The sequence below is a fragment of the Bidens hawaiensis genome, unplaced genomic scaffold (assembly GCF_021521415.1).
Source record: "Bidens hawaiensis isolate Kalapana, Puna unplaced genomic scaffold, B.hawaiensis_p1.1 tig00012097_1, whole genome shotgun sequence".
NCBI classification, from domain to species: domain Eukaryota; kingdom Viridiplantae; phylum Streptophyta; class Magnoliopsida; order Asterales; family Asteraceae; genus Bidens; species Bidens hawaiensis.
The window spans coordinates 162,551-186,627 of NW_027491973.1; the positions used below are offsets into that span (position 1 = coordinate 162,551).

The following is a 24,077-nucleotide window of genomic DNA, read 5'->3' on the forward strand; positions in this document are numbered from 1 at the left end:
TAAATAAAAATACAAATAAAAATAGGATGTTTTCAGGACCCAACAAGTGTGAAACAATATTGTAACATAAATCCATCATTTTGATTATAACATAAGCTTCGGTTTACAAATCGGGTCAGTTTACATAATAACAAATACAAACAAGACCCGAAATTGACGAATGTCACATTGTGTAATACTAATAATTCTTTAAAAAGTTAATTTTTTTAATATAGATATATACAATTAAGGGGAAAAGTTAACATACAAAAGGATATAAAAATAAGAAGTGTGAAGAAAGATTTGTTACCATACAAAAAACCCCTAAAAAATAATAAAAAATCATAACTCAAAATATAAATTTAAAACGAAAAAATTTAAAAAACTCAAATGTTTCCCCCGTCATTCCCGTTAAAAAAAAACCCCCGAAAAGGCACAATGACGAAAATGAACAATAGACACAATTATAACTAAAAAAAGACACAATGTATCGCAAAATATAACACAATATCGAACAAAATATAACACAATGTTGAGTAATACAACACAATATTAAGAAAAAAGACATAACGTCAAGGAAAAAAGACACAATCAATGATAAAAATAAACACAAAGCACAACGATAAACAAAAAGACACAACGATCCTTTCCCTCAAATTGTTTTTATTTTGGCTTTTTATAAAGAGGAAGACGGTGAAAATATCTTTGTGTTTTTACTTTTTTTTTAAATTAAATTGTGAGTTATGAATTTTTAATTATTATTATTTTTTATTTTTTTATGGGTTTTTTTTGCTACACTTATCATTTTTCTCATTTTTACCCTCTTTTATAGAATAACTTTGACCATACAAATAAGTACCATAAATAATAAATTCTATATATGTCATTTTAAGTTTCTTGATTATTTATAATTAATTTTCTTAAAACGAGTTATGCATATTTCAATAAAATATAAAGTTTTTACCCTTTATAAATTTATATATTCTATTGAATCTTGTGAAATTAAAAAAATTAATAACAATACTATTTTTGAACACCGTATTTTTTAAGTTTTAAACCAATAGGACAATAATATAGGTTATTACTCATAGTGTGTAACATGTCAATGATCTGGTGATAGAATAGTAAGAAAACGACGCCATGGTAATAATGAAAGACTAGACCAGCAAGTCTTATTACTTATTACTTACAGTTATTACCGTTAACCACTCCTTCCGGTCGGTTGTTGACACACGAGACTAGACAGTGAAATTTTGGTCAAAAGTGATAAAAAAGGTAAAGTTAAAACAGGAAACAAAAACAAAATAAATCCTCTCTCCACAAACTCTTTTAATTCTATTCTTCTCTATTCAGAGAGTGTGAGAGAAGTAAAAGGGACAAACAAGATAGAGAGAGAATTTGTACAATAAAAGAAAAGATATGCAAGAATCCCAAGAGGAGATAATAAAGAAAGGCAGAGAGCACTGGAAATGGTCTGAAATGCAAGGCCTTGAGCTTGTTTCTGAAACCCCAAATCAAAATCAAAACTTGGACACACTTTCTGAAGAGCCTCAACAGAGAACACCAGCAATGGAAGGTGAGGGGCAAAATGGGGAGAAAGATAATAAGAAGAAGGAGACTGCACCACCAGCAGTTGGGTTTGGGGAGTTGTTTAGATTTGCAGATGGATTGGATTATGTGTTGATGGGAATTGGTACACTTGGTGCTTTTGTTCATGGCTGTTCTTTGCCTATTTTCCTCAGATTCTTTGCTGATCTTGTGAATTCATTTGGGTCCAATGCGAATAATATTGATAAAATGAGCCAAGAAGTGTTAAAGGTAACAACTTTATTCTTTTTTTTGGATTTTCAGTTTTTTTGTTCAAGTTTGTTTTTTCTTGATGGGTTTTTTATGTTTGTAGTATGCATTCTACTTTCTTGTGGTTGGAGCTGCAATATGGGCTTCTTCATGGGCAGGTCTTAATCTTGTTATAACTTATAAATCTAGGGTTTTATTCTTAATAGATTCTTGAAAAGGATGGAAAATCATATTTTTTTTTTAATTTTTGCAGAGATATCATGTTGGATGTATACAGGTGAGAGACAATCAACAAAAATGAGGATCAAATATTTAGAAGCTGCACTCAGTCAAGACATTCAGTTCTTTGACACTGAAGTTAGAACTTCTGATGTTGTGTTTGCTATCAATACTGATGCTGTTATGGTTCAAGATGCCATTAGTGAGAAGGTAAAACTAAAAATCAAATCTTTTTATTTTTTGTTTTTTTATTTTGGGATTTATGATCACTATATGACTGTGTGTTGTATGGCAGTTGGGAAATTTCATACATTACATGGCAACATTTGTTTCTGGATTTGTGGTGGGATTCACAGCAGTTTGGCAGTTGGCACTGGTAACACTAGCCGTGGTGCCTCTTATTGCAGTAATAGGGGGTATTCACACCACCACATTAGCTAAACTCTCTGCTAAGAGTCAAGATGCTCTTTCACAAGCTGGAAACATTGCTGAGCAGGTGAGCCACCATCAAATTACTCTGTTTTTCATTCTTTTACTTTCTAAAAATTTATTCTTTTTCCCTTCTTTAAACCACTTTTTTTGAAACAAGTAGCAAAACTTTCACTGTTCATCATATGAATATTGCTTAATATTAAAGCATACCTTTCTAGCTTTCTCATTATCTGGATAGATGACATAACTTTCCTATTTTGTTTAATGACAAGAAAGTAGCAAGTTTTCCTGATCAAGAAACCAAGTTTCCTAATAAAAAGATTGAATCTTGATCTGTTATCTACATAGGTTATGATGAACTTGAGCTAAATCAAGAAATATGATATTATTGTTTATAAAAGAAAAAAAAAATAATGTTCTACCATCTGGGGATTTTTTTTAATTTATCCAAATTTGCAGACTATTGTACAAATTCGGACCGTTTTGGCATATGTTGGCGAAACAAGAGCATTACAAGCTTATTCGTCTGCATTAAAGATCTCACAAAAACTTGGATACAAAAGTGGATTTTCTAAAGGATTTGGATTAGGTGCAACATATTTTACTGTCTTTTGTTGCTATGCACTTCTCTTATGGTATGGAGGCTATCTCGTTAGAAACAATCACACCAATGGCGGGCTCGCAATCGCCACCATGTTCTCTGTCATGATAGGTGGACTGTAAGTTCTTCAATTTCACAGTTAAAAATCTAGCATCTTTTTAATCATATTTTCTATATTTAATCATATATATCTACAGCGCTTTTGGCCAATCCGCCCCGAGTATGTCCGCATTTGCGAAAGCTCGAGTGGCTGCAGCAAAAATATTTCAAATGATCGATCACAAACCGAGCGTTGACAAAAACGCGGAATCAGGTGTCGAGTTAGACTCGGTTTCTGGACTTGTGAAACTCAAAAATGTCAACTTTGCATACCCTTCAAGACCAGATGTCAAAATTCTAAATAACTTTAGTTTAAGTGTTCCTGCTGGTAAAACCATTGCTTTGGTTGGAAGCAGTGGCTCTGGAAAAAGCACAGTGGTTTCCCTCATTGAAAGGTTTTATGATCCTACTTCAGGTGTTGATAATGACTCTTCAGTATAATAATAGAATTTTATTTGGTACAGAAAATTAATATTTTTTGTACAAATTTGACCCTTTTACAGGACAAGTAATGCTTGATGGACATGACATTAAAGAACTTAAATTGAAGTGGTTAAGACAACAAATAGGGCTGGTTAGCCAAGAGCCAGCACTTTTTGCAACAACCATTCAAGAAAACATACTTTTGGGTCGACCCGATGCATCCATGGTCGAGATTGAGGAAGCGGCTCGTGTTTCCAATGCGCATTCGTTCATTATTAAACTGCCCGATGCCTATGATACTCAGGTTAGTCCATATTTGAACCGAAGGGTAATTTGGTCATTTTATCCCGGGACCACTAGTTTGCTACTTTACTTGTTCATGTAATGGTGTAAGTGAGAGCCCTACTTGTGTGGAGTATGTTGGGGGGTAAAAATATAGTCACTTTGCCTAGAAAGATGAAAAACATGATAAAGTGTATTGCTTTTTGGTTGCAACATTATTACATTGTACTAATTCGGTGAATTAGACATTTGGTCAACCAAAAAACCTAGCTTTTGGTTCAAAAAGTCAAACTGTGGGGGAGGCAAAATTTTCTTTAATTAAGCACATTAATTAATGGAGATGATATATTAACACAACATGCTTTGAGTCAACAGTGCATGTGCCAACCCACAATCCTAAGCATGAGAGTGGTTGACCGAAAAGTCAAACTTTAAGATGAACTACAAAGTTAAGTAAACAATAATTAAGAACAAAATCAGATGTTTAGTTTGACCAGGACTCCAGGAGCATTTTAAGGGGATATATAAAGAAAATAATGCAAGATTAAAGATTAGATAAACAATAAAAAAGAAGTATTTATTTATGTTTTTTTGATTAATTCTTGAAGTTATTCTAAAGATTTGATTTTTATGAAAAAATAATATTTTTTTGGTAGGTTGGGGAGAGGGGGTTACAACTATCAGGTGGTCAAAAGCAGAGAATAGCAATAGCGCGGGCAATGTTAAAGAATCCAGCAATCTTGCTTTTAGACGAAGCAACGAGTGCTTTGGATTCTGAATCAGAAAAGTTGGTTCAAGAGGCGTTGGATCGGTTCATGATCGGGAGGACAACTCTTGTGATCGCCCACCGTCTCTCCACCATCCGGAAGGCGGATCTTGTGGTGGTTTTGCAGCAGGGTGGTGTGTTGGAAATGGGAACTCATGATGAGCTTTTTGCAAAGGGTGAAAACGGTGTTTATGCTAAGCTTATAAAGATGCAAGAAATCACACATGAAACGGCTTTGAATAATGTGAGAAAGAGTAGTGCAAGGTAGTTCTTGATCTCATTTGAATTGCTCATTACAGTTTGACTTTTTTAAAGTCAACAGAACTAATTTAGTTCTTATGGATCATATCAAACGATAAGAAGTTTAATGATACATTGAACTTCATATTAATACAATGTACATACTAGATCTTAAGTTAGTGATAAGATTCTTATCAATTTATTATCTCTTTGCAAATTGGTTGGTTTGACCTCAAAAGTCAAACTTTAGCTCTTTCAACTTGGCTTTGTTTATAATTTGACTTTTAAGGGCTAATGAATGAGATTAATTTGATTGTGATGTGAATTTTTTAAATATAGAAATATCATGAAGTTTGACTCGAAAAGTCAAAACTGTACTACTTGTAATCTAGATTTGCTCACTTACGGTATTTTTTTTTCCTTTCAGGCCCTCTAGTGCAAGGAACTCAGTTAGTTCACCAATAATCACCCGGAACTCATCTTACGGTAGATCTCCATACTCTCGACGATTATCAGATTTCTCAACATCCGACTTTAGCCTATCAGTTGAAGGTAACTATCCTAGTTACCGCCACGAGAAGCTTCCGTTTAAGGTGCAAGCAAGTTCCTTTTGGCGGCTAGCAAAAATGAACTCACCTGAATGGACCTACGCTTTAATCGGATCAGTGGGGTCCGTAATTTGTGGGTCCCTTAGCGCGTTCTTTGCTTACGTCTTAAGTGCCGTCCTGAGTGTATACTACAACCCAGACGATGCCTACATGATTAGAGAAATCGGGAAATACTGTTATCTGTTAATCGGTGTGTCATCGGCGGCACTCATTTTCAACACTTTGCAGCATTATTTCTGGGATGTGGTTGGTGAAAACTTGACCAAACGGGTACGGGAGAAAATGCTGGCTGCGGTTTTGAAGAATGAAATGGCGTGGTTTGACCAGGAGGAGAATGAGAGCTCGAGAGTCGCTGCTCGGTTGTCTCTTGATGCTAATAATGTTCGGTCGGCAATTGGGGACCGAATTTCAGTTATTATGCAGAACTCCGCCCTCATGTTGGTCGCATGCACCGCTGGTTTCGTTCTTCAGTGGCGGCTAGCACTCGTTCTTGTTGCAGTTTTCCCTCTCGTGGTTGCAGCCACTGTTTTGCAGGTCTGTGTGTTATATTCACAGAAAATGAGTTTTAATCGCTTACCATATTTTTAATATGTTTTCTTTTTGACAGAAAATGTTCATGCAAGGATTTTCGGGTGACTTGGAAGGGGCCCACGCGAAAGCAACACAGTTAGCTGGGGAGCGGTGGCTAATATGAGAACCGTGGCTGCATTTAACTCAGAGGATAAAATAGTCAATCTTTTTACAATAAGTCTCGAGAAACCGCTTCGTAAATGCTTCTGGAAGGGACAAATAGCTGGGAGTGGGTTCGGGGTAGCACAGTTTTTGCTTTATGCTTCATATGCTGTTGGCCTTTGGTATGCGTCATGGCTCGTTAAGCACGGGATCTCCGATTTCTCAAAGACGATACGTGTGTTCATGGTTCTCATGGTCTCCGCAAATGGTGCAGCCGAGACACTAACCCTTGCTCCTGACTTTATCAAAGGTGGTCGAGCCATGAAGTCAGTTTTCGACCTTCTTGACCGGAAAACCGAGATAGAGCCGGATGAGGTAGATTCCATCCCCGTCCCGGACCGTCTCCGAGGTGAAGTCGAACTCAAACATGTTGACTTTTCTTACCCGACTCGCCCGGATGTCCCCGTGTTCCGTGACCTCTGCCTACGAGCTTGTGCCGGGAAAACCCTCGCCTTGGTGGGCCCGAGTGGGTGTGGGAAGAGTTCGGTCGTGGCGTTAATACAAAGATTCTACGAACCGTCATCCGGGCGCATGATGATAGACGGAAAAGATATAAGGAAATACAACTTAAAGTCGTTAAGACGCCACATTGCTACCGTCCCTCAAGAACCGTGCCTATTTGCCACCACAATCTACGACAACATCGCGTATGGACACGAGTTTGCAACCGAGTCTGACATCATCGAAGCTGCCACCTTAGCCAACGCTCACAAATTCATCTCCGAATTACCCGACGGCTACAAAACATTTGTCGGGGAACGAGGGTTACAGCTTTCGGGTGGTCAAAAACAAAGAGTAGCCATCGCAAGGGCGTTTTTAAGAAAAGCTGAAATAATGTTGCTAGACGAGGCTACAAGTGCGCTAGATGCGGAGTCAGAGAAATGCATCCAAGAGGCTATAGAACGCGTATGCTCAGGAAAAACGACTATTGTTGTAGCACATCGGTTATCGACTATAAGAAACGCTCATGTGATTGCAGTGATTGATGACGGGAAGGTGGCGGAGCAAGGGTCGCACTCGCACCTGTTGAAGAATTACCCGGACGGGTGTTACGCGAAAATGATACAGTTGCAAAGATTGTCACATGGGGAGGCTGTGAATATGGCTTCAGCCTCTAGTTCCAAGCATGGTTAGTCAGTCAGTCAGTCACATTTAATCATACAAAAACTTGATTTTGGGTTTATATGGTTTGGTATAGTGATATTAAGTGTATTATTTGATAAGTTTATCATGGTATATGTTTGGCTAAAAAAGGATGAGATGGATGTTTTGCTAACTTGAAAGTTGAAACATATATATGTTATAACTGTCATGTTGTGTATACCAGTTTTTAAATATAAACTCTTAACAATTTATTTACATTTATCAGAATCTCACTTTTCATATTAATATTATATAGGTGAATTATTTATTATTTTTACAGAATTTTGTTACTTCTAATATAATTTACCAAGAACTTTTTTATATAACTATAAAACTAGAGGGACATGTTAAATATAATAGAGAGAACTTTTTATAAAATTATATGCTATTTAAATACATTACATAAAAACATATTAAAAGTCCTTATTTACATAACTATGGAAAGGTTCATGTACAAAATAATTTTAACATAAGAACGTAGGAAACAATACCAATTTACCAAAAACGAGAGCGTAGAAAATAATATCAATTACAATATCAATCTGCATAAGCAATGTTTTATAATAACAAAGAAAAAACCTAATAATAACAACAAAAGAATCATAATTAGCAACACAATAATAATAGCAAATACTTATAACAGAATAAAAAAAACCTAATAATAACCACAAAATATGAATCAACAAATACTTATAACGTCTCATATTCGGGAATCAGCAAATACGAAAAAAAAATAACAGCAAACAATTATAAAAACAAGCCTAATAATAACAACAAATTGGTTCTCACTGTTTTCGTGTTAAGAATAAAATGTATTTGATCATAAAACTACGTAACTATAACTAATTTTAATATATTTCATTTCGGCCCTTCCACAAAGATTAGTATTCTTTTTACTATTCTTTCACATAAAGCAATGTATGCACATCATATTTCTCTTGTATCTTATTTTATCAATAATAAGTTTGTGTTACCAATTTGTAAAATAATTAGATACACTATATAACATATTTTTGTCATGCATAATAGTCTTTACTTTTTAGGGAAATCGCATAATAGTGTTAACGGCTAGTAGCAAAGGTGTGTGGCTTACAACCAAATGATTGTGATTTCTAGTCTTATTTGAGACATGAGCAAAATAGCTGGTGGAAAAAAACTTTAGCTGTTAAAATAAAAATTGAGGTAATTAAGGTAAAAGGTAACCGCTTCATGTTTACATAAGTAAATATTAAATTCATATTCTGTAAACCTGACGAGTACAAAATGAAGACAAAACAAAGGCAAGTGTATTGTGTAAAGAAAAGAGAGTAGACCCCAGAAAGTCAATTATTAGAAGCGTGCAAACTGCACACTACTTTCTACTACAAATAATTTACCACGCCTTCTGCTGCATTCAGTTGCCCCAAAGGCCATACGCACGTTTTCCTTTAAAAATTATGCATATATAATATTTACACTTATGTCTGTTTTTAGCATAGCTTTTATTTTCAGTGACTTTATATTTGTGTAAATAATTAAGAGTTAAATAGCTTGAAAGTGAGTTAAATAGCTTAAAAGTTAACTGGAGTCTTTAGATGAACTAAAAATAAATGCTAATTATATTTATGTTAATTTGATTAAGAATTATCGATTATTTAGAATTTTATAAAAAAATATACTACTTACATTAAATAAAAGATACAGTTTAATTAATTTTACATTAACACGACATCTCCCTAGCCATGTCTGCCTAAGCTTGGAAGGCACCGTGGCATCGACTGTCGGACACCTCTAGAGGCCAGTGGCGGATCCAGGAATTTTTTTTAGGTGGTTCCCTCTTAATTTATAAGGTGGTTCCTACGCGTCTTCTATATATCCGTACACTATTATTTCGAAACTCGGGTGGTTCCGGGGAACCACCCGTTTGTATGCTGGATCCGCCCCTGCTAGAGGCTTGTCAGATTTATTAATGTTTAGGTATTTTTATAGCCTACTTGAGACACATGTAATGATAAAAGAGGTACCAACTCGCTCACATTGAAGTCTCTATTCCATACTCTATCCTTAAAATTTTGTTAAAAAAAATAGAGAGAATGACTAAAACTACCTAAATGATTGCTACATGTAATTCTTTAACATGGAGAGAAAAATAACTAGAGACAGAATCTATAAATATAGAGATTTACTATTTATTCTCTACATGCATCTTTAAGAATACGTGTGAGTGATTGCTAGTGTTTTGAATGATGAACAAAATTTAGAATTATAGATGATTTTTAATTAAATTACAAGGATCGAAAGAGGCAGGAAAACCATCGGGAATGCTTAAGAAACCGACAAAGTCAATATACAACCATGAAAGTAGTGGTTTAGTCGTTTAGGGCTTTTCAGTCATATCGAGCTAGCTGGTGACATATATATAGGACGCTCAAGATAATAATGTACGATGACAAAATTGTGGACCAGTAGGATCACCGGTGCACACATAACGTAGTCAACATCGAATTTTCTATATCTTTTCTACAAGAGTTTAGTGTCATTTTAGTACATCTGGTTTGTTCAATTACGCAACTTTAGTACCTCTTTGAATTTATTTCAAATGGCCACCTCACTTTTCTAAAACTTGCAGTTTTAGTACTTTTTTTAACCCTGTCTATTTTTCCGTTAAGCCAAGGGTAAATTAGTAATTTCGATTATTTCATTTATTTTCTCTTTTGAGCTAAGTGTCATTTTCATACCCATAGTTTGTTCAATTATGCAACTCTAGTACCTTTTTTTAATGTATTGCAACTTAATACTTTGATTAGTTTTGGATGGATAGATAAACCAAAAGAGATATTACATATTACATATTACAATTAAAATATAACTAAATAAATGATAGAAGATGAAAAATAACCATGAAATGTGTAACATATTTTCTAGCATTTTATTCTTGATTGTTAATTTAAATCTAGTAGCTCAAGATCCGCGTTCATCTTAGCTATTTTTCTCGCATTTTCTTTATGTGCATTGATTTTTTTTTTCAAAAGTTCGGGTATGATAAAAGTAGCTCTTTAACACATCGAAGGATCAAGCCAAATAACAATCACACAACTTCGCACCTCTTAGTATAACATCAATTGAAACTTGAACTTGTAGATGAATGAGGGTTGACGAATCACATGGACGAAACAATATATCGTAATTCATTGAACTTGAAGATGAACAATGGTTAGGGTTTGAAGGATCAATGAGCGCGGGGAGGGGGGTTGATATGTTCATTTAGGGTTAGAGATGATATTTTTATTGTGATATGTAATGCCTCTCTTGGTTTAATTGCCTATCCAAAACTAATCAAAGTATCTAGTTGCAATAAATTCAAAAAAATGTACTAAAGTTGCGTAATTGAACAAACCACAGGTTTGAAAATGACACTTAGCTAAAAAGAGAAATGAGAAAATAAATAAAATAATCGAAATTACTAATTCGTCCCTGACTTAACGGACAAAATAGACGAGGTTAGAAAAAAGTACTAAAATTGCAAATTTTAGAAAAGTGAGGTGGCCATTTGCAATAAATTCAAAGACGGTACTAAAGTTGTGTAATTGAACAAACCACATGTACTAAAATGACATTTAACTCATTCTACAATTAATTTATAGACAAATGGAGTGACATATATAGACCCGTGTTAATTTTATAATACTTCCAAGATGAAATTATAAACGGTATTTATGAAAACAAGTGACCATACATGCATAATCTTAATTTGTGTTATATATAAAAAATGTATAATTATTAACTTATTACATATTCAAAATTTAATCAACTACCTTTTGTTTCTAGATGATTGTAAACATAATTATGAATGTATATATCCACTTACAAAGAAATAGTAATGGAAACATAATTATTAAAAGATCTGTAGGTGGGTTTCTGTTCATGATCATGTGGTGCTAACAGCAAGGGTGATAGCAACCGACTAGATGGCAAGAGATGTTTACTATCAACCTCAACTTTCACCATATTTTATGGCATTCTTAAACTAACGAGACACTAACTATTATTGTTAAGGTGGCAGAAAAAAATAAGGTAAAAGTTGAAGATGATGGTAAAAATTTCATTAGTTAAAAGTGTAACATGTCAATAAGTAAAAGTTAGAGAGTTTTTAAATCCAATAACTAAGATTAATTTACTTAATTTAACCCTCCATCTCATTTCACAAGAGGGAAAAAGGGTGAAAATTAAAAATGAATTGTTCTTCAAAAAAAAGGAAAAGAGAGAGAATCCTCATGTCATTCACCAATTGCAAAACTCAGAATATCAAAGTTTGGGAGCCCATGTTCTGAAAGCAATATGAGGCCTAAGGCCCTAAGCTCTTAAGGCCCAAATATTATACAATACTTATAAAATATGAATACTATTAGACTATTAGTTGTCCACTTGTCCCTTTTGAGTTTTGACATCAAATGCTATATCACACTTTTAACTCAAAACTAGTATGTAATGTGCATTAATTCTTGTTTATACAGTTGATAAGTACACCGAAAAGCAAAAGATGCATGAAGTGATAAAGCGTTGGTATTAAATATCTAAAAGAATATGTTTATAGTTAAAGTTAGGAATGTACTTTTGACATAAAATGTCGAACGATATATAAATATAGTACCAAACAACAACTGGAAACAATAATAGCAAGTTGATCATACACCACATCTTGTGTCGTCTTCAAATGTTTATCCGTCACTGTAGGATTCGCAATATACTGACCGGGCAAAGAACAAAATTCTCAATTTACAATACAGTAATAAAATCCCATAGCTAATTAGCACTTCCATGTCAAACATATTTTTGATACATAAAATGAATTATATTACTTACCCTCATGATATAATGATGATCTTTGTTTAATTGGCATATCCAAATGCTCTGATTAGCAGTGGATGGATATCAAAACACAAATGTTCGACCAATCTCACAATCATATGGATGTTGTTTCGCCATAACCATCGCATTGTGAACAACGTAAGATAATTACATATTTCTCCTAACAAGAAAAAAAAGTTAACATAACCAAACAAATTACCTGTTACTAAAAACTATAATCAACAATTTGATCTTGTAGCTGTTAGAAAGTAAACAAGTAAAAGGATACATGAAGACATCATTACCTTTATTAACTAATTTGTGACAGCCTTGCATATCACTCTCTTAATTGGTTGCATTACCATGTTTAGATTATAAAACCATGTATTTATTTTTCCATCTTCTTCTTTGTAGCATAAGACAGCAAATACAAGAAAAAAAAATCAATCTCATGAATTGATTCCATTGAAAACGGTTATGTAATTAGTTACGTACATACTAATATGAATCAATTAACGGGTTCGTGAACTATACATTTAACGTTGATGCCATTATTGATTAGAAGCAACTGGGTTGATTTTACAAGTTTAGAGAAGGTGTAATAGCTACTAAGTTGGCTAAAACACCAAGCTAGTATATATCTTGTCATTCGGTAGGATCTCAGAACTTCGTTAGCTAATGAGTTTAGTGCTAAATGAAATTCCTAATACTGAATGTAATTGTAGCAGTTGCACCACAACTGCTATAACTGTTTATGAATCGCTACGATGCTTCACCCTAACCGTGTGATTATTCTACACCCATATCAAGGTTTAATTTCAATTATCGAATTATTATAGATGAGAACTTCTCGTTGTTTGAAAGAACACTTTCTATCTTATCCGATTACTGACTTTGTTATACGCAAAATTCTTTAATCTGAAACTAAACTCTAAATAATTCAAAAAGATATCTAAGGCTCTAAGCTATACGAAATCAACAATTCCTACTAGCATACCTATACTCGTGAGTTATGAGTTATGACTAACCTGAAATGGTAGCCATAGCATATGATGCAACAACGTTTTATTGTCGAGGAGTCATGACTTCTGGAAGGAAGCGCTTATTATATAAACGGCCGACATGGACTTAGTTTTTTCCTGTTGCTTCAATGATTCATGATAACTCAACGTCTCGTTATATGTGATAAGATCTGAAATATTCAATGCAAATTGGCATATATGCTTGATAAATTTGGGTAGAGGTTTTATCTTCCTTGAAGGAGTGAAGGTGAACTACCAGGCACCAGCTAACTGAGTTTTGGCTGCAATGCAATGTTAAGAACTACACAATAAACCGGTTAAATTTGCAGTTAGTAATTTGGCTTCGTGTTTCATTGTCTTGGTCATGGTCGAGAAAACGAAACCCTCCATTACTTATGCTGAATTTGATCCCTATTTTTTTTATCACAGTCTATGTTTTGTTAATTATTACTTCAATGTTTGACAAACGATTTAATCCCACAAAATTTTCATAAACATGTGCTTTATTATTACTTGAAATGATCTCATCAGATGAGTTAAATAGGTTAAACCTTTGCATGACGCCCTCTTCACAGTACATATGTATATTTAAGTAACAAGTATATATATATGTGTGTGTGTGTGTGTGAGAAAGACAGCAGAATTCATGAAGATGGCATTTGGTCTGCAGATACACCTGCACCTCAGTATGTCTCAAACCCAATAAACACTAATTATTAGGCAGTGGCAAGGTTGCAGGTGCAGGTGCAAATGCAGATAAAAACTGAACAACATCTTGAGAGAAAAACACATAAACATATACATGTGTACGTAGCATATATATAAACATATACTTGTATAGTTGTATATATAACAGCTCAGGAATTGCAGCTAGCAAACGAATCCAAGACAAATGGTGTCTTGGTGATAATATTCGTTTTTAGTTATCATGTATACTTTATGTATAGAAGCTTGTACTAACGACTGGAACTGCAACTGTCTGTCTATTTTAGTTTAAATCAACATGAGTAACCTAAAAACAGATATTTGTTGATTGACTACTTAATTACTTTGGGTTCTCTAAAATATGTGATATGTCTCAAAGTTGTCCATATTTTAGAGACGGTTAAAAGTGGTTGTGAGAGGAGAAGAGAAAAAATGTTACTGTTCATGGTTAAATTTGGAGAAACTCACCTTTATAATTTTATAATGTTTTTTAAAGTGGTTGTGAGTGAAGGAGAGAGAAAAGATAATGATAAAAGAATAAAAATATATTATTTAATTGAAAATGAGAGAAAAAATATAATGTTTTTAGTGTAATTATAGAGATGAAGATGAAGAACGAACTGGGAATGCTCTTATAATGGAAAGTTACGTATCCAGCTGCTTAAAAAATTGAAACAAACATGAAAAAAAAAAGAAGTTTTTTTTTACATATATAATTCATAGATATCTATATAATAATATATAATAAATAAAATTAAATTAAATGAACATCATATTGTAGATTCATTTTCCGTGACATAAATTTCTTGCTTTTCATTTTGGGTAGAAATATTTAAACTTCAAAGTTTAAGGATATGGAAACTACAATTATAATGGGCTGTTTTTAATATACGTGCTTTAGAAAAAAAAATATAATTTTGTATTAGTAATCGCTATTTTTATCTCAAAACAGAATGAAGAGAAATTACAAATCACAGTTCAACATAATTGGTATCTTATGAGTTATGAATGGAGTTTTAATAATAAGAACAGTAAATTACAACACGAAATGTTCTAAATCTAGTGGACGTACAACACGAGTAGCTAGTTTTATATTCAAAACAGACACGGATAGCCTTAAATTGAATTTCCCATAAATTAAATTTCATTTTAATAATGTTAATAATAATAACACACACTAGGGCTGTAAACGAACCGAACGAACACGAATAAGGCCTTGTTCATGTTCGTTCGTTAAGTAAATAATGTGTTCATGAACGGTTCACGAACATTTACCGAACGAGATTTTATGTTCGTGTTCTTTCATTAACGAAATTAATGTGTTCACGAACACAAATGAACACAAATAAAATCGGCAAAGCCTAGAGATTGAGACTGATGTATTCATTAAGGTGAATAATGAAAGCCTGTAAATGAATCGAATGAACACGAACAAGGGCATGTTCATGTTCGTTCATTTAACTTTAAAAAAACACGGACACTTAATTGAACAAATAGTTATGTTCGTGTTTGTTTATTTAAAAATGGACATTTATGTTTGTTTGTTTGAAATCTAAAATAACATAACTGAACAAAGATAAACGAACATGTATGAACAAACGTAAATGAAAACAAATATAAACGAATTTAAATGAAAACACTTAAATGAACACAATACAAATATAAAACCTTTAAGTAGATGATCTATCCAGATAATATTTAATTATTTTTTATTAATGTTAATACATAAATGAACATAAATAAACAGACATAAGCGAACGTTCATGAACATAAATGAACGAACGGAACATGTGTTAAACGAACACAAATTTTTTGTTCGTGTTCGTTCGTTTATTAAATAAACGAACATAAACGAACTTCCCGCCAAACGGTTCACGACAGTTCACCAAACGTTCAGTTCGTTTACAGGCCTAACACACATATATGTAATATTTGTTTATTCGACACGATGGCCTAAGGAGTGGATCTTATCCTTCATGATCTCCTTAACAACTTTGCTAAACTATAACTTGGGTGTTATTTCTCTTTCGAAATAAAGTTACTTAATTTCAACTACAAAATCAAAAGATCGACTACCGACCGACTCGCATGTGGCTAGTTAGTTACGCGTTGTCCAGGGTTTAGTGCCGCAATCCCCATGGGTTTGGTCATATGGGTTGATTTTTGGGTTATAGAATCTGGAGATGAGCCTGGGTCGAGGAGATTGAGACAAATTAATTTGCATGTACCTTTCTTTAGGGGATGATTTATTTTTTTTAACACTTATTTTTACTATATTTCAAATGAGACTAGAACTCATTTTATAACGCCATTTAGTTGAGGGCCATATACCTTTACCACTAAACCAAACTAGCGGTTTTGAACGAGTTTTCTTGATTTGTTAAATTCCGTCGTTTATATACAAATAAATTATATATATTTCCGTGCCAGCTATAACATCATATCCATAAGACTATCCAAGTTAGTGAAAGAACTATTATCATGAATTGGCCACTATCTACTAAAACGTCAATTCTTAATTAAATGCAATAATATCATTGCAGTATTAAGTAAAGCATTATATATGATTCTATCTTCAATCAAAAATTATTATGAGAGTTGTCAGAAGAAAATGATTCATTAAACTTGCATTTTTTTTCAATATATGATTAAGTAGATTCAATAAGTTATTGACCGAAAACCTCAACCTATATATGAAGAGGCTAAATGAATAATATATTCATTATTAGATTGTTAAATCATAATAAATTGTTAACTTTTGCTAATGTGTATATGCGGATGCAAAACCGAGGAAAGTTCTTAAGGACATCAAGGCTTTAAGTTTTCTTTAGTTCTCAAATAGGCCCAAATCTAATTCGGTTTCCTGATTAGACTGATGTACGTAACTTCAATCATATGTAATTATGTTCTAATTGTGTTTTGTTTGGTCTTTTTGAACGTTTTTAATAAAGTTTATCTTTAGAAAAGGAAAAAAAGGAGTGTATGATCTTATCTATCTTATGACTTCGTGCTTAAGTAATAAAAAATATACTGGCTTACTGTTTGGATACCGATGCATAGGCATAATACATGGTTCACTAAAATAACATGCAATGTATGAAATAGAGAAATTATTAACACTTGAGAAAGCATATATATTTAGACAATGGGACCACAAAAGCCAATCACGTGACTGTACGTACTCACCATCTAGTTAATGTCCACGTGACCGCAGATGGAGTCCACGTGGGAATAACCCCATCGGCCCCACTTCCAACCAATTTAAACCCTAGGGTTGACAACCTATACATAGCAACTTTCCATGTGGATATAATCTTGTATTATGTTCATCCTAGGGAAAAAAATACGATCACGTGTACAAAAGTATTGGTAGGCTGTGAGAAGAAGAAATATATACCAAGTCATGCATATCTGTTGGTTTGGACGGATCAAACAATCGAATCAAACAAAACAAACAAACGAACACAAGATATTAGGGTGACAATCCGTAACTCTTTTTATATAATCAAACAAACTTAACAAGCGAACATAACTTCACAAACATACAAAAAGAAGAGACTTCTTTTGACATACTCAAAATAAACAATAACCTAGAACCCTATTTATACTAGTTAGCTTTCTCTTCAAGACATACATTTCCTAAACATATTACAATTCAATTAACTTTAATCATAATTCAAGATAATATCTATCTCAAGTAATAGGGACTGTTTTCATGAAAATTATCTAACAACTAGCTCATTAGCAAAGACCGACTTGTAGTCAATAGGGTACCGAAATATTTCTCCTCATAAGGTTAGTTCTAACCTTATAGCAAACAATAGTATTATATTTATGAATATGATTAATGGGTTAGCAAACAATGAGTTAGCCATTCTAAAAAAAATTGAATAAGCCAAATTAGATTTTTAATAAGTCAAACTATAATATGTAATGGCATATAATATTCCACATTGGAAATGCAAAAAAGTGATACTTCCAACTTTTATTTTCGTTCCTAGTGAACAACTTCTTGGTTTTTTTATCCCGGTAAAATTGTTGTAAATTATTTGAACAATAAATGAAAAGTAAGGGAATATAGAACTATTTATATATTAAATTATATGTAGAACTATAAATTAAGGGAATATAAATTAAAATTAAGGGAATATAGAACTATTTATATGTAGCTACCAGCAAGGGTGGCTCGTAAGACAGTGAAAACAAGTTAGGGCTTTAGGCCCACACTTACCTCCAAACCCAGAAAAACATTATATATAGATATATTATAATGGGTAATGTAAATTTAAAGTAACGTATTGGTGTGGTGATTGTTAATAAAGTACAGCTTATGAGTTCAAAAGTTATAATACGCAATTTTTTTCCCTTAACAATTGTCATGAAAGGGCCACAAAATCTTATTTCGATTTAGGCCTCCACATTCGTTGAGATGGCCCTAGCTACCAGGAAAAGTTGGTATATATTTGGTGAAAGGTGTTTTCAGTCATATTACTTGCACCTAACGCTTGCTAGGTGCAATTTCAAATCCTCTCACTTCTTTGTTTAAGTTATCGTTTTATCATCTGAAAACATATGGGATCACTCAAACGTTAAACACAATTAAACAAAATATTTCTTTTTTATTGGTGTCGTGTGACTTCAGTCAATATAAGCCATATGCCTCTAGCCATTGTAAAACGTCTCTTATTAACACACAACGATAAAATCTATAGGAATGTACCAAGCGTTGTGAACATTGTGAATTCACAAATAGACAAATATATTGTAATCTATTTCTTTAATTAAAGTAAACATTGCTTCTTGTATGGTAATATGGTATAGCCAAAAATAAAAAGGGTTAATAGTTTCTAATAATTAACAAATCACGTGTCCTAAGAATCTAGGATTGAAGTTGTATAGAATAACATGTACATATGGTCGGTTTCATTTGTGAGCATCTCAACAATTTGCATATTTTTGTAATATAGATAGGATTCCAAAACTAGAACATTGGCCCTCGGTAGTCAATAAAGGATGGCCAATGGTATCTCTTAAAACCCAAGTCTAAGTTTAGGCAGACGTTGGCAATCGTCATATATGTAAGGACCATTGGTGAAGATATATATTATGCTACAGTGAATAGGACGGAACGCCTCACATGACAAGACCTTGTTTGTATTTTCCATTTTTGACCCTCTTGCTTTTTAGTATTTTGTTTTTTCGTCCTGTGTGTTTGTTTGTGCGATATGATATGAATGTGGCCTATTCGGATCCCATGTTTCTCGCCCAAGATATGAGTTTGTATTCTACTTTAAGTATCAATTATCTATATTTTTATTATTTGGAACTATACGTAACAAAATAATGCATCAAAGGATAAGGTAATATGTTATTTATATGTTTATCTTATTGTATTAATAGGTTACCATAGAGTGTGATTTAAAACTGACCGTTGGATAAGAATCCATGATTGATTCTCAGTCATTCGATAAGCCTATAGTGAAGTTTAAATATGACAGTTGGATAAAAACAAAGATTGATTCTCAACCCTAGCAGTTAACTTTTTGCTCACGTGTTTTATCTTCTCAATCGTGTAAAGTGAGCGGTTTCACCTCCGGCGGTTCCACACCCTCTATCTACTCCTAAAGCATAATAATAAATTCCATTCCGGAGTTTCATATTCAAAATTGAAACCACCCTACATGAACGCTCCCAAGCATTTTCCTAAAAAAACGATTGAACGAAAGGGATGATTGATTATGTTTCGGTATTAATGTCTTTTAGTCTATGTTATGGTATAATAATAACCGAATTCATTTTCTGATTCAACCCTACCTTGACGATTGAAGTTTTTAAACTACTTGAATTTGAAATTTCACATGTCAATATGCTCATGCTCTCTAATTGCAGCCTTATTATAACTGGGCTATTGTCATATCTCATCGGTAAACAACTTTCTTGAAAAGTTTTTGGAGGTATATGTTTATAAAGTTTTTGTATTCTCCTCTAATTGTGTATAACATTGAAGTGTAAAAGATTAGGTAGAAAATGTTTGTTCATGACCCGAAACTATGAATCAAGAAACCAAGGTAGAAAATGCTCATTTATAGCATTCTTACGATTTGCCTTCAATCTGCAGTTAATAATACACTTTAGTTTTGCTACATTGAGATGTCCCAAAAAAAAAATCGTGTACCACATAGTTATATAATTTATAATTAATTTTGAAGTAAGACTTCTTCCTTTCTTATCAGTTTGTAAAATAGTATAAAAACTGATAGAAAATATCTGATTCTCATAGGCAAGTTACATGTAAAGCACTAAAGTCTTTATTAAAATAAAAGAAGAAAAAATATTGCTTTAAAAATAATGTCATCACTATAGTAGCAAAACTGCAAAACACCTATGTAAGTATATATATTAGGTGTTATTGATGGTACACTTTAAATATCATTTATAATCAACCTGTTAATTAAGTACCGAAATGTTACACCAATTTGTTTTTAGGAGTAAATTGAGGCGGTTGGAGACTGTAATGCTTAGAGATTCCAATTCCAATGATGATGCCGGAAATGAAAAACTTTTAACTGGTGGTGGTGTATGGTATGATGATGACGAAAGTCAAACTTTGAGGCTTCTGAAATATGATATCTAGAGTATTCAGTTTTACAAATATCCCTTAATTACTAATTCTCATTATTTTTAATTCTTTATCATCACTTTTTTGTAATTGTAGGTACGAACACCGTCTCATTGATGATATTGTTGCTTATGCTCTTAAGAGTGATGGTGTTTATGTATAGGAATGCAAAAACTTTGATTATGACGTTCAAAGTGACTTTTTATCATAAGGTTGATCGTATAGTCATTACTTTTTTTTCTTTAGTATCTTTTGTATAGAATTGTAATTAAATTTCTTATTTACAGGTTTTGGGCCACTTGAATTAATGGCATCGATCCTGGTATGCTCATATTTTAGTTATTATATTTTTTCTTTTTTTTTGTTAATGGCTTATGTGTATTCTTCATAGTATATGAACTTTCTATTCAATATGTTAATCATAATTTGATCTTAATTTGGTTTCGTTATGCTTATCCTAACCCACAAATTAAGCTTTTATAATTCTTCAAAAACATTTAATTATACTAATAATAGGTTACCATAGAGTGTGATTCAAAACTGACCGTTCGATCAAAATCATTCTCAGCCCTCCGATAAGATTATATCAGTTACTTCTTTAACCTTAACTCACGTGTTCCTTCTCCTTAATCCGACAACTATAGATACAAAACCGTTCCTTCTTCCTCAATTGGATTCTACAAAACCGTTGATATGAACGACAACACAATCTGAGCCCCCCTGATTTGATTTCGCTTACTTCACCCGGTTCACAACTCGCAGTGTTTTGGCCTAGGGTGGATAAGATCTCGCTTCTCACGGTTAATAACAGTCGATAAGTTGTTGATTTGACTGGTTTAGGCTTGAATTGCATGATTGATTTGTGTGAATTTGCTTTGGATCTTTGTTGGTTTAGGGTGCTACTCGCTTTGCTGAGAGGGTTAAGTTTATTTCTTCTATTAAACTATACGTTTTATCCTTTTTGTTGGATTAATATAAAGAAAATGAAAATTGTCAATCGGTATTGCATTATAAAGGATTATCAGCAATGTTATAGCTAGGCATTTAACGTACAGTGTGTAGCACCAAATTGATTGTTCAAAGTCGAATTGGGCCTGCCAAATTAAGTAGGAACTGTAAAGTGAAATGATGTCCAGTCCAAATGTCCAATTGGTTGCAACATATGCCTCTGAAAAACCAGCAAACATTGGAATTTAAAGATTTGAAATTTGTGTTTCACAATTTTATTTAAAGCCTCTGTCTTTATTGGTATATATTCAAACATGACTTTGAATTGAAAATGATGGATCAACTAATAATTGTGCTCTTGCATACTGTGAGAGCCATGCATTCTGATCTTAGTGTTGTACAAACATAACACTTGAATTAAATGTAATCGTGGAATCTCAAGCCTTGAGGTGTGCTAAAATACTCTTTTTTTTCCCCATTATTATACGTTCAGCATAATATAGTTATATTTCAAATTTAGTATATATAAATTCTTTGTTAGTTCACAATTTAGTCTACTGAATCTACTTTAGTGCCTTTGTTACAGAAGATTAGATATTTAAATTTCCATTAAGTTTACTAAAATATCAGTTAAACCAATTTGAAGGTCTATTAGGTATACATTTAGTCTTATGCTGAATTTGAAATCTTCTCTTAACTCTAAAGCTTTTGTCACATCTGAGGTTTATACACTGATGAAAAATCCCATTCAATCTAATTAAATTCAAATATGTTTTCCAAAGTTTAAGTTAATTACCTATCATTGTTAATTAAAACATACAAAGTGTTATGGTATTTGCTATTATGCCACATTACACATTCAAGTTAATATTATTTGCTTATATATGTGACCAAAAAAATTAATTGGGTACTAAGCGTACCACATATAAACCGGCTATTGTGGTCCTCTACCATGTTCTCATACAAATCAGGCAAACTAAAATGTATTAATGTTGCATTTTTTTCCTTCATACTTTCTATACTACTATTCTTATTAAACCAGTTCAACACCTTTAATTGTATGTCAACTTCAGCCGGAAATTATGCCAACTACTGAAAGAACACAAGTGTTTTCATCTATTACATCATCTTAGATTTGTTAGTATAAACTTTTTTTTAATTCGACAAAGTCATAGCTAACATGTTTTTTTTTTCTTACAACTTAGATGGTGCTGAACTTAATTAAATAGCAAACATGATGAAGTTGATTGTGAGAAAACACCACATGTGCGCCTGATGACACCAAGGGATGCATAAGTTAACTCAATATCAAGTAAATCAATCGTTTATTTTTTATATTGCACTATTCATGCTTCTTTTTTTAATATTAGGAAAGCAGTAACATTGTTCAAATTATCGAGTGCAGTCTACACTTTAGTCCATACAAATATCAACTTTAATGCGAATTCTATGATGAGGTTTATATTTTTGTCTTAAACTTAATGTCATTCATTACATTAACTAATTTTTATAAGATCACATATTGGAAAATGACAGAAAAGGAGGAAGAACACTTGGTTATTGGAAATGGGACGAGGTAATTGATGTTTCGAGCTCCAAGGATGAGAAATGGCACAAGGTTATTTATGTTTCTAGCGCTGATGATGAGAATGAAGGAGACAATACTGGTACTCAGCTTCAAGTTTCCAGCCAAATTCAAAGATTGTAAGAATTAGTGTCCTAAGCCGCAACTAAGTTCTTCGAGTTTGAATGGTTTTTATAATAGAAAAGTTGGTTTTAAATAATCTCAACTATACCTTTTTGGCAAATAACAGTTCCAACTAACACTTGACTGATGATGTTTTCAAATAAAGGTGTGTTTGTTTGCAACATTCTGCGACTAATAGATGGTTAACTCTGATGCTTACGTGGCACGCTTTGTTGGTGCCACATAATTTGCCACGTAATCAAATTTTTGACAATAGGCATATCACGTAAGCATCAAGCTAACATAGTTAACCATCCGTTAGTCGCAGACCGTTGGAAACAAATACATCTTTAATTGGGACCGTCACCAACCACGCATTAAGTTGGGACTGTTATTGGCCAATAAGGCATAGTTGAGATTGTTTAAAACCAAATTTCTAACATTCGTAGAATGTATGCTTTTGATGTCAACTTTTTTCCAAATGTCTATGATAATTGTTACAATGTGCATATTATATATTAGTGTTTAAACGCGTCATCTGTTTTGAAAATTGATTTTTCAAATAAAAAAATATATATAAATAATATAATGCGTATTAATCTGAAAATCAAGTTGACAAATGTAAAGTTAGTGCATCATAAATTGTGTTGTTCTTCGACACATAAATATATAAATATGATATCATAGTTCTATTTGCTATTTCCATGAAACCTACCTTCCAAAATGTATTGGACCGCAACCAAACCGTCACATATGTTATTGAATTAATGTAGTCACATTCTTGCATTGATATACCCATTCACCGGACGGATAAACTACTAGTTTATTATTGTTTTGATAACTAATTAAAACTTAACAAGTATTTCACATATTTTTAACTGGTTAAAGGATAGCGGATAGGGGTGAAAGGATCTTTATGATTATTGGGTTGCTATACACACATTATTA

General features: G+C 32.8%; 1 pseudogene across 1 annotated transcript; it reads left to right on the top strand.

Annotated features, from left to right (window-relative positions):
* The first annotated feature begins 1,398 nt into the window (after window positions 1–1,398).
* LOC143539978 (ABC transporter B family member 1-like) lies at window positions 1,399–7,499 on the top strand (annotated as a pseudogene). Its single transcript, XR_013136522.1, has 10 exons — window positions 1,399–1,797; window positions 1,880–1,934; window positions 2,030–2,205; window positions 2,291–2,491; window positions 2,887–3,146; window positions 3,226–3,542; window positions 3,631–3,854; window positions 4,489–4,862; window positions 5,266–5,980; window positions 6,054–7,499. The product of XR_013136522.1 is annotated as an ABC transporter B family member 1-like (transcript).
* The last annotated feature ends 16,578 nt before the right edge of the window (window positions 7,500–24,077 follow it).